Source organism: Gastrolobium bilobum, unplaced genomic scaffold (assembly GCF_033153095.1).
Source record: "Gastrolobium bilobum isolate Gb01-03AN ecotype WA unplaced genomic scaffold, APGP_CSIRO_Gbil_v1 utg23001, whole genome shotgun sequence".
Taxonomy (NCBI): domain Eukaryota; kingdom Viridiplantae; phylum Streptophyta; class Magnoliopsida; order Fabales; family Fabaceae; genus Gastrolobium; species Gastrolobium bilobum.
Genome location: NW_026899448.1, coordinates 42,149 through 54,200, shown reverse-complemented (window position 1 = coordinate 54,200; position 12,052 = coordinate 42,149).

Below are 12,052 nucleotides of genomic sequence, written 5' to 3'. Positions count from 1 at the left end.
ATTCTATATTTCTAATATCCCTTGAGTTATTTTCTTGTTCAAATTTTATACTCTTTTAACAATTAAATATTTTTTATTATATTTTACATTTTTTTGGCAAATCAAATGGCTCTATGTTTATTTCAGGTTGGTTATATTAGTCATTTGATTAATTCACATTACTATTTATTTAAAAAAAAAAGGTGAAAACTCTCGTGGCATACCATTGGTAAAAGCGAATCAATTTGATGTTATTATTATTATTATTATTTTCGTTAAACAATCGATTTGATATTATTAAAAGAGGTCGTCTATATTTACCTTCCATTAATACTTACCATCTCTGAGGGCTCTGACTATTACATGTATTAATACTAAATTAATAGAGGAAGTGGAAAAGACATGACATGTGTTAATCCAAAATTGATCTAGCATTAATAGAAGTCGTAAGTATAATCGGTCTCTTATATTGGGATGTGGTATTGAAAATTTGATTTTTCAATAAATTTTTATTTCTTTGTCAAATACTTCCATTTTAATATAAAAAAATAATATCTCTTTTGTTTATTCAAAAAAAAAAACTTAAGGTACATTTCTTAAGCAATTAGTCATTCTTCTTAAATTTATTTAACACGATCTTTTTTTTAATACAGATTTAAGACGATCTTTTAGTGATATAATACTATGAGATTGGATAATGTATACATCAATTAAAATTAAATTATATATATCAATATGACAAATAGAAGTATAATTGGTTTTTTGCTATTGTTGTCTGCATGAGGAGAGCACAGTTGCATCAATTACTGGATGCGACAGTAATATTATAACTATATATTTTGAGAAGTATATATTTATAATAACAAAAAAAAAAAATTTCTCTCCTCATTAACTTGTCTGCTGATGTGTGATACTATTATTGATTAGATGTACATACTACCATAGTATTATAGATTTTTCCATGCACGAGGGCTTAGTCTTCCATCGACATTGTCACTTTATTTTAAGGGAATATTATCTCGTGTTACATGAGAGTAGTTCTCTCATGCTATAGAGAGAATCCAAGTGGGGCCTACCATTAAAAAGCATAAAGAAAAAGAAGAAGAGGGGATACGATTTTCGAAAATGAAAAAATATGAGATAACTATCTCATGTAAAATGAGAGTAGTATTTCCTTTTTTTAAAAGCTTTTCACATGATACAATTTGTCTAGCCATTCCCCTGAGAACTGAGAAAATATCAAATTAAAATGAAAGATAGAGATAATATCATAATAAAAAATGGAAAAAAATCTATCATTTTAAAGGACATAAGCTTATATCATTTTAGATCATAACTGTTGATTTCCGTCCATCAACGGTTATAATCTATTGGGTCAAATTTAATGGGCCAAATTTATTATTAATTAATTAATATTTTTGATCCAATAGATTATAACCGTTAATGGACGGAAATCAACGGTTATGATCTAAAATGTTATAAGCTTATATCCTTTAAAATGACAGATGTTATTTCCATAAAAAATACTATACCTGAGATTGTTATATTTAAAAAAAGGCAGATTATTCTCCCATTGCACTCATTTTTACTCATTGATGAATTCATATATTGTCTCATTTAACTAAAGAGAGTTTAAGTCATTATATATAAATATAATTAACGACCAAGATCGTGAATATAATTTATGGATTATATTTTTTTCGAACAGTTGGAGATATCTTATCTTATGCGATAGATATATAAACACGGTAGGTCTCATTACACAAAAAAAGAGAAAAAAAAATGAAGTGGGACCCATGTCTTTTTGAGTCAGTAGGAGAAATTGGTTGTCTATACCACATAAGATTAATATTTTTCATAATTTATACCGACATAAATAATAATTCTTAGTCATTAATTCTTAATCTTTGTATATGAGCTTTTCTTTTTAAGCTCTTGTTAGTTTTTCTTGAATGATGTGCATTTTTTTAAAATGAATAGGTATAAAGATAGAGGAAGAGAGATTTCTTGAAAAATGTGCTTGTAAGTTATAAATTTTGTGCTTGTAAGTTATAAATTTTATGTAATCATCAACCAACTTTTAGTTATTTTTTAAACTCTTTTTTTAGCTTTAACTTATAAGTAGCTTTTAGCTTAAAAAAAAAAATGATCCAAACAGGCTCTAAGGGTCTGTTTGGTGTGATGTATAAGAGTTGATAGTATAAGCTTATACTATATGTTATGATATTTTTAGTTGTTTGGTGTGACCATCGTATAGTATAAGCTTATACAGTAGAGTCTCTTAATATATCAAAATGATGTATAACTTAATCAAGCCTATAGGGGTGAGATTAGGCCTGATAAGGAATTAATGTATTAAGTATTAACATCGCTAATTGGTGTAATTCTCGATAATTAATATATTATTTTAATATTTATATATTAAAATAAAATAATTTTTCAATATATTAATTTTTAAAATATTGTAGATTTTTATTTTTATAAAAATTAATATATTTTTTGAACATGATGATCAATAGATTTTTATAAAAATTAATATCATATCATGACATATTTGGAAGAATTATATAAATTCTTTATTAAAGGATATTTTTGTTTAAAATAATTATTTTTATCCTATCTAGTATTATATAGTGCATTATCAAATATTGGATCGTATTAGCTTATATAATGTATTATCTTATACAATATCATATCAAACGTTGGATAGTATTAAAATCTAATCAGGTTATATATATACTATTAGGCCTTATCCTATATTATACACCAAACATGTCCTAGAATTTTTTATTATTAGACTGGTTGTAAGAAAAATTTCTCTCTCTCCTCTAAATATAAGATAACTTTATTTCCGGCATATATATATATATATATATATATATATATATATATATATATATATATATATATATATATATATATATATATATATATATATATATATAATAGAGTGGATCTCAAAAAAAAAAAAACAGAATAAGAGAAAGAGAAAAAATAAATTCCATAATATAGATATTCGTATTTTTTTTTACTCATCCTCATCTTATGTGAAGAATGAAATAAAGTAGAATATTTTATTTTTGCTTGTCATTAATTTCAAATTAAATGCATTGAATTTATTGTTTTCACATGAAAAATATATTTGAATAGTACGAACTGAAACTGAAAGAAAAAACGCACCCTCTATAGATTAATAATATTAAATTGAATTTTCATCTTTTACAAATTCAAGCTATGTCGATTGCTTCTTCAGAGCCGGAACTCTTAGCTCGTCTTTCGGTGAGATGACCATAAATATCATCTACTGGTGAACGCCCACAAAACTTCAAGCCCCGAAAAATCTCAGGTAAGTATAAGTGTACAAAGACAAACCGCTTCCGAAAAAAAAGAAAAAAGAAAAAAGAAACAAACCTAAAGCCTGCAAGAGATTCTGGTAACTGTTAAAAGAAGTCGCAACCTGCATTTAATAAGCCAACAAATTTTTTTGCTTATAACATATATAAATGGTACCAAAGAAATCTCTGTTGTTGTGTTATTATAAATTCATATTCATGCTGAATTCTGAATGTGTCAATATATCCATTACAGTAATTTAAAATAAACATATGTCCGTAATTTTGAATTTTTTTATAATTACGGTATGGTATTATATACATAAAGTTTTAGGAGATTTCAAAATAGGCAGTGGTTATATAGTCACAAAGGGGTGGATATATATGAGTATGATCGAGTGTAAGGAAAGAAAGTTTGAGATGACGAAAGAGACCAGGAATCCATGGCCAAAGCTATTAAAAACTGGGAAAAATAAATGGTAAAGATAAAATGATGACAACCAAGAAAAAACAAATATTAAGAGGAAAATGTGGATGGAACTCCGGTAGCAAAAACTGCTAACGTCTTGTATTTTTGTAAGATCCATGTTCACACGGAGAAGAGTTAGGAAAATACCAGTTATATTTTTTATATAGATCATAGAACAAGATTATTTTATTTTAGTGATTAAAATACAATAAACCAGTACACCCAAAAATAAAAAAATAAACTTTCGTAGATCGGTGGATATGAAGTAATGTCTACAAATGTGAACAGGCAATTTTTTTCTATTTTACATTTTTTTAATTGTACACATGTATATAGAGTAAATTATCAATTTAAACATTTAATTGAGTTATTCTCTACTCAAAATTTAGTTAAAGTTAAGTATGGGTAAGGGTTAATTCTACTTGATTTCAATTAAAGTGATAAATTACACATGTGAGAAGAGGACATAATAAGGAGATTTTTGGCCAAATAAGAAAAACACATTACACTGATAAATAAATAAATAAATAAAACTCTGAGATAGACCTCATGCGGTATATTTTGTTGTATTCATAGGAAAAATAATATATATTATTTGAACTGGACACGAAAGAAATAACGTACCTTCTCCCAACCAAAAAAATAAATTAAATTGTATTTTCATCTTTTACAATTCAAGCAAAGTCGAGTGCTTCTTCGAAGCGCGAAGTTTCGTCGAGAAATGACGAATGCATGCATTAAACGGCATTTAATGGTGATTAATGGCAATGGGAAAAAAATTTAGTAACTGTTCAAGAAGTTATAACTTGCGCGCGCACTCAAGGCTTGTTAGCTTTCGTAAACTGACTCATATTTTTGTTTTCATTGTGAATTTTTTATTGTTATACGAGTAACCCCTATCCATTTAAAATAATATTTCTGAGGTGTTTTTTTAAGTGAAAATTGTCAAGTATTTTTTTATTATTAGTTATATTTAATAGAATTACAAACATTGTGAAACCAAAAATCCAATAAACATTTGAAATCAAATGGTGCCTATAAAGATCTTTATAGCAACTCCCTCCAGTAAAATAAATGTAAACCTCAATATTTTAAATTGGGCTCATCCAACTAACCTTGGATAACTAGTCGTCTTCGTCCCAATGGCCCAATCCATTTTATAATATTAAATATTTTTTAAGTCATTTTTCGGTCTCTCGAACTTACAAGTCAAACACAGAAACAATGGAATATTGACAAGAGATAATTTTATAAAGGTCAGTCAATCATATTGTATAAATTTTATAATTATTGCGACTCGCAATCAATCATAGTTTTTCATTATTTTGATAAAAATTAATTAAGTAATGATTTATATGAGGGCATGTTATAAAGTTCATTTAATTAAGTGATTTTTTTATTATTTTTGTTTAGATACCTATAACACTCGTTAATGTAGATAACATTGTAGGTTTAATCCTTAGATCCATGATAGAAAGGGAATTAGGATTAACAAGTTTGTCTAAATCTCTTCTACACTCACAATACGTTATAAAAACAATCACACCCATAACAGTTAGATATGACTTAAATTTTGTATTCAGATAATAACTTTTGTATGAAATAAAAAAAGCCAATGATCTTTAAAAAAAAAAAAACAATGAAATTGGCTTGTGTTTATTTTAATTTATTTATCTTTTCAATAATTTGGACTTGAACTGAAAAATGACTACTATTATTAATGATTTTTATAACTAAGTGTAATGAGAATAATATAGTGAATACTGTGAGATATAGCTCAAATTAGGTAAATCAAGATAAATTGTGTCTCAATTTTCTTCTCTTCTCTCTCTTACTTGCTTCGTGATTGTTACTGTCACAACAATAACTTGTCCTGTTGATAGTTGTGAACATAAAGTGATATGAATCACAAAGAAAGATATTAGTTTTTCTAACTTTATAAAAATATCAGAAGAAGAACTACAATCTCTTTAAATATTGAGAATTATGTCTTTAACAAAAAAATTTAATTTTTTTGTATTTTAATCTCAGGTCATCTTTATTTTATTTTATTTTTTTTTTGCTTTTTTTTTTGAACATTACAGGGAATCGAACAGCACACCTAATACACCTTAAACACACCCAACACCACTAGGCTATCCCTAGTGGTGCTTTATTTTATTTTTGCTTACATTACATACTTCAGCAATAACTTCCCAACAAGTACGTGAGGCAATAATTTCATTTCCAAACCCGGGCAACTGATTTTTGTTACGTGACAATTGAATCGATCAACCCGTACCAACTAATAATTTATCGTTGCTATTATTACTTATTAGATTGATCGGTTAGATTTAACAGAAATAAAATTATTAGTACCAACTATGAATACACTAGACACAAATTAATGCACGGGAATATGAACCAGAAATGTGTCCAGTGGATTTAACCGAAATAAAATTATTAGTACGAACTAATAATTTAAAGTTTTTACTGCAAAGAAAATTTAAAAATTAGAAGTGACAATTCATGTAGGGTGTCGAGATCTGACGCATACATGAATACACTAGACACAAATATGTTATGAATAAATATTTATCTCAAATTTTTTAACATTTACACAATTAGTTTATTTTGTCCGTCGATATGATACGAGTTGTCTCGCTTATTATACAAGTTGATACAACATGACATGATATGAATAATTTTTATATTAAATGTTGCTCTCATCAAACCAAACACAAATAATCTATGGATCAATATTATGTTTGAAGGGTTGGCATGCAAGACAATATTTTTATGTCAGTTTTTATCAACACGCCACAAATTTAAAAGTGGATAGAACTAAACGTTAATTTTTTATATCGTATTAGTGTGTTGTGTTGGAAATTATCACTTCTATTTAAAAAAAAAAATTCACACCAAGTCAGACATTTAAAAAGACTATGCCAAACCAAGAAAAACTAAACAACCTCGTATAAATAGGTGAGTCTAAATTTGTAGGCTTAAGAAATATAGGCCACGCCTATTTAAGACAATATATCATCTATTTTCACTCATAACAGTGGTGCAATTGTATAAAATAAGAAATCAAATGTCAAAGAGTGTAATAACAATTAAGAAAACAATATCATTTAATAATTTTTAAATTTAAAATTTTAATACTTATCTTCTGAATAATTTGATTTTTTTTGTCTAGATAATTGATTTAGAAATTTTTATAGATTTTAATTAATAACTAACTCACAAAAGTCTATACAATTAAAGAACTAGGTGGAGCGAGACACTGAGCCGAAAAGTGGATAATGCTTTTACTCCATTGTCTTATTTCCATGCAAGGAACTTATAAAGGTGTTTGGTTGAAGAAAAATTTGTATAATAATAGGGAAATGAGATTACTAGGGAAATGGTTGGGAAGTGAGTTTGATAGAAAAATGTAAAAAAAGTAGTTTGGTAAGAAAAAATTTTACCGAAAAAATTAAGTAACTTTTGTAAAGTCTATGTTTGGCTTTTGATAAAATATAGATGGGAAAAATATATTTTTACTAAAATAACCTTGATTTTAAAAAAGGCTGAATAAGCCTTGCTACCCTTTACCCCTACTCATTTCCCGACGGACATAGAAGAAACGTGTGTGTTGGCTGATTGTAAACAGTGGTTTACCTGGGTTTTCAAAAAAAAAAAATCACTTACAAAAAGTTTTTCTAAACAGTGCAGAAACTGTTGAGATATATAGTCTCACATTGATTAGATGGGCAACTAATATGGCCTTTATAAGACCTTGAGCACTCTCACCCCTTGAGCTAGCTTTTGGGGTGGTGTATCCCAAGGTTCTTTACATGGTATCAGAGTCTCACCGTCCCCCGCTTTAAAAAATGGAATTAAAATTAAAAAAAAAAAGAAGCACAAGAAGGTAAACCAAAAATGAACCTGTGCAATTTCCACGCTTCTAGCCTAAAGGGATATTGCGTGAGGGGGCGTGTTGAGATATATAGTCCCACATTGATTAGATGAGCAACTAATATGGTCTTTTATAAGACCTTGAACACTCTCATCCCTTGAGCTAACTTTTGGGGTGGTGTATCCCAAGGTTCTTTACAGAAACCTATCTTTCCAAGACAAAGTTGAAAAAGTAATGCAAATGGATGGATGAGAATTTTGTGTTAATCTGCTGAACCAAACATTAGCTTTCTGGAAACCTTACTTCATTTGCATAGAAAAATTTTGGAAAGCCGTAAACCAAACACTATCTAAGTGGAAAATATTTCTCCCGTGATAACTTTATCTCGGAGGTAGTAAAAAATAATAACTCACACAGGGCTGTTTTGATGAGTTTCTAAAAAAAGTGTTTTTTATATCTTGTTTATTTTATAAACAATTTTTACAAAATTGAAAATTATTTAATTTGTTTAAAAAAATTGTATTTTGAAAAAAAAAAAGGTTTTTAACTTCCATTTTTTAGAAGTTAAATTTTGTAGTTTAAAATAAAAGTAGGTTTTTTTTAAAAAAAAAAATTGTGGCTTATGCTTTATTTTATAGCAAACGTCTAAATAGACTTTGTGGTGAGAAATATTTTTTTAATTAAAAAATATAATTTTTGTAGGAAAAAAAGACATTCAAACAAGTCCATATACTCAACTCCACCCATTGCCAACCCATCAAAAACGGAGTTGGGCGGGTTGGTCCAAATTTTAAAAGCGAGTTAAAAATATCAACTTACATTATTTTATGACGGATCAATTCATTTAAATAAATAAAAAATTAAAAACTTAAAAGTAAACCTTATGTTATGAGTTAAATATATATAATTATCTAATTCCAACTCACACTTTTGTTATTTTTTCTAATCTCAAAACTAAATGTCAATACCTAGGAAGAGCAATCAATGTATGCTAATATGTCTTATTTTCTTCTTGCAAGAAAAAAAGTAGCAGACATTTATTATTTTTTGCCTTCATACTTAGATAACCTTAGTCATAAGCATTTTTCTTTTCCATCTTTTGTCGAGGAGAATTGAGTTACAAAATATTGAATATTTTAAAAGCTTGACATGATAAATTAAACACACTTGCTACTTTACACTTTTTTTAAAAAAAAATTGATTCATGTGTTGATCCACTTTAACCCGTCTTAATACGGAGCATAGATGTGTTGAGTTGTTGAATTAGAGGGTTTAAATATTCAACCTAATTCGCATAAATAGGTGACTCAAATGTGCTCATTTGATGGATCAATCCCATTTTGTTATCTTTAACTTTATTACCCACAATCCAAAAATAATGTCATTTTGAAGTAAAAAAAAAATAACTAGTTTTTAAAATTTTGATTCCTTTTTCCAATATTATTATTTCTAAAATATAATGTTTTTTTTTTCAATCTCCAAACGATTTCATAATGAGGTTACAAGATATAACTTCATATTGTATAACAAGAAAAATGTTAAACCCATTTATAATCCTGGTGAATAAATAAATATCCATAAGCATCAAGGAGTATTTAAGAATTTAAAATAAAAATTATAAAATAAAATTTTAACATCACGTATCTTAATTTTATCTGACAAATTAAAATTCTTACAAAGAATAAAACAATATATCAAATCACATGCCAATTTTAATTATACTCTACAATAATTGATTTACATAAATAATCAATATACAAATAATATTTTCAATAATTTTTATTATTATCGATTCATTTGTTAAAAAATTAAACAATAGCAAAATGATTTTTTTATCCCATCTTAAAATTAAAAAGGTTTTATTTTAAAAAATATATTTCGCCAGTTTGTTCATATCTGAGAAATAAATATTATACTTCTAATCTCTACTCCTAAATGGATAATCTGTGGTGATCCCCGATAACGCGAAAAAAAATATTACCAACCCTGGAGAGATTAATAGACTCTTAGGGACGTTTAGTAAAGGAAAAATTTGTTTACATGAGAATCATGATTATCCGGAAGATGATGAAAAAATGAGTTTACTTTAAATATTACAAAAAAGTTGTTTGGTAGGTCATAATATTACTGTAAATATTAATTTAAGTTTCCTGAATTTATGCTTTTTTTTTTTTTCAGTCTCCTACCCATCTATCAACACCATCGTTCATATCCCCTTTTCTTTCTCCAAACAAAGTCGTTCGCTGCCAGAGACTGCATTAACAATCCCACTCCCATGAATGCAACTTTAGATCCACCGAAACGTTTGTATACCATTTCTTTTGCTTTTTCGCACTGAATTTTGCCATAACAAAAAACTACACCACAACACACGAGACATGTGTGGTAACTACGCATGGTTTTTGGTTGATGTTTCTGTCATGGTATCATTTGAATGATACCTCAATTTTTTCTTCAAACCCCAATTGCTTATGCTTTGCCAAATTCTCTCACTCTCAATCTCTTTTCTCTGTTTGCACAAAGCATAGACAAATTCAAGAGGCAAAAAGTAAAAAAGCAACAGAATTTTGATTTTAAGCCGGTTCTTTTTTCTTTCTCGTTTTACACTGAAGCAGTGAATGGTCGAAGACAATACTCAAGCAATAGTCAGGGTTATTTTTGTCAAAATTTCCACAGTTAGTTTTCCATATCCCCAGGAAAGTCAGAATACCACCGTCTTGGTGATATTTTTGGGTTGGATTTTTGTTCTTATTTTACACTGTCCTTGGCAAATAATAATTTCGATTTTTTTCTCTTTCGTTGCTACCCAACATGGGAGTCTTGAAATCCCACCCTGACTTTCCCAGGTATTTAAAAATAATACTCCTATTAAATACCCCGGGGCTGTTCGGTAGGAGTAACTTTTTTAGAATGATAGGAAAGTAAAAGTGGGATTTATATATACTCATATTTGATAATGGCGCGTTTGGTACTCGAAAAATATTAGCTTCCCCGAGAAACCATGCTTGGAGAAGTAAGAACCCCATGTTTGGTACCCAAAAATGAAAAAGTTTCCAGAGCGAGTATTGTTCCCGGAACCGCTTCTTGTGTGCAAAACTCTGTACGGACAAGAGGTCAATAGTTCCATGGATTAATTGAAATTTTTTGGTACCGAGGAAGTGGAAAATAAGCGCAAAAATATTGATGAAAGTAACCTTACTTTCGCACAATCTGCTTGAAAACAAAGGCTCCCTTTGATTTTAGAAACACCCAGAACTTGAATTTCATGGCCGAGCTCAAGTACCATGAGGATTTGAATGAAAGTGATAAACTTGAAAAGGGGAATTTTTGAACATCTCTATATATAACTTAGTCTCTCCTCCTCGGAGTGAGATCAAAGAGGGGAGATTGCAACTGAGAAAGGAAAAAAGGTTGAAACTTTAATTTGAATTCGAGGTTAATTAGTGTTGGGGTGGTACTGAGTCTTGACTGGAACAAACTGTTTGTTTTGGTTTGTTCGGAATTGAAAGTGGTAGAGATGAGAGGAGTGAAGAGTGACGAGGAAGAACATGCCGCAGATCCATTGCTTCTTTGTCTTCATTGACGTTAAAAAATACAATATTTGTAAAAAAAGAAGAAGGTAAAGTTGGGATTATTTTTGTAAAATAACTCCATATTTCCACTAATATTTCATAACCAACCAAACACATGTTCAGTGATTTAACCATAAAATTCTAGAAAAAATTAGTCATACCAAACACCTTTTAGTAATATTCCAGCTAAAATATTTTTCCTACCACATTCCAGTAATAATTATTTCTCGGATAATTTTTTTTTTCTCTTCTACCAAACGCCACCTAAGAGTTTTCACAATATTTGCCCGGCCATCTAACTTGTCATGGATTTGATGTTGTGTACAAATTGTGTCATACTTTCCCTTCTCAAAATATCACTAAGGGTGTGTTTGACACAAGAGGAATTTTTTTGTATCCGGGAATCATGATTTTCAGTAATATACAAAGAAATCCAATTTACCGGGAATGATATAAAAAAGTTGTTTGGTAGACGTAAATATTACCGGGAATATTTAATAATTTTACTGAGTATATTTTTGGTTGTTAGTAAAATATTACTGGTAATATATGATAATTTTACAAAACTAACCTTAACTTTTCAAAACATATTCTTCAACGGACAATAGGTAACAATGACACCAGACCTACCTTTTCTTGTGTGTTGGGGTACTTTAGTCTCAAAAATTCTTGTTCTGCTTTCCCTTTAGTTGGAATCGTGAATTACCATATTATGAAAGGTAATTAGAACATTAACTTTTCTTTGTAAATGGTATTACTGGTAAAAGCAGGATATCCGGGAATTGGATTTTATTTTCTTCTACCAAACATGACAATTTAC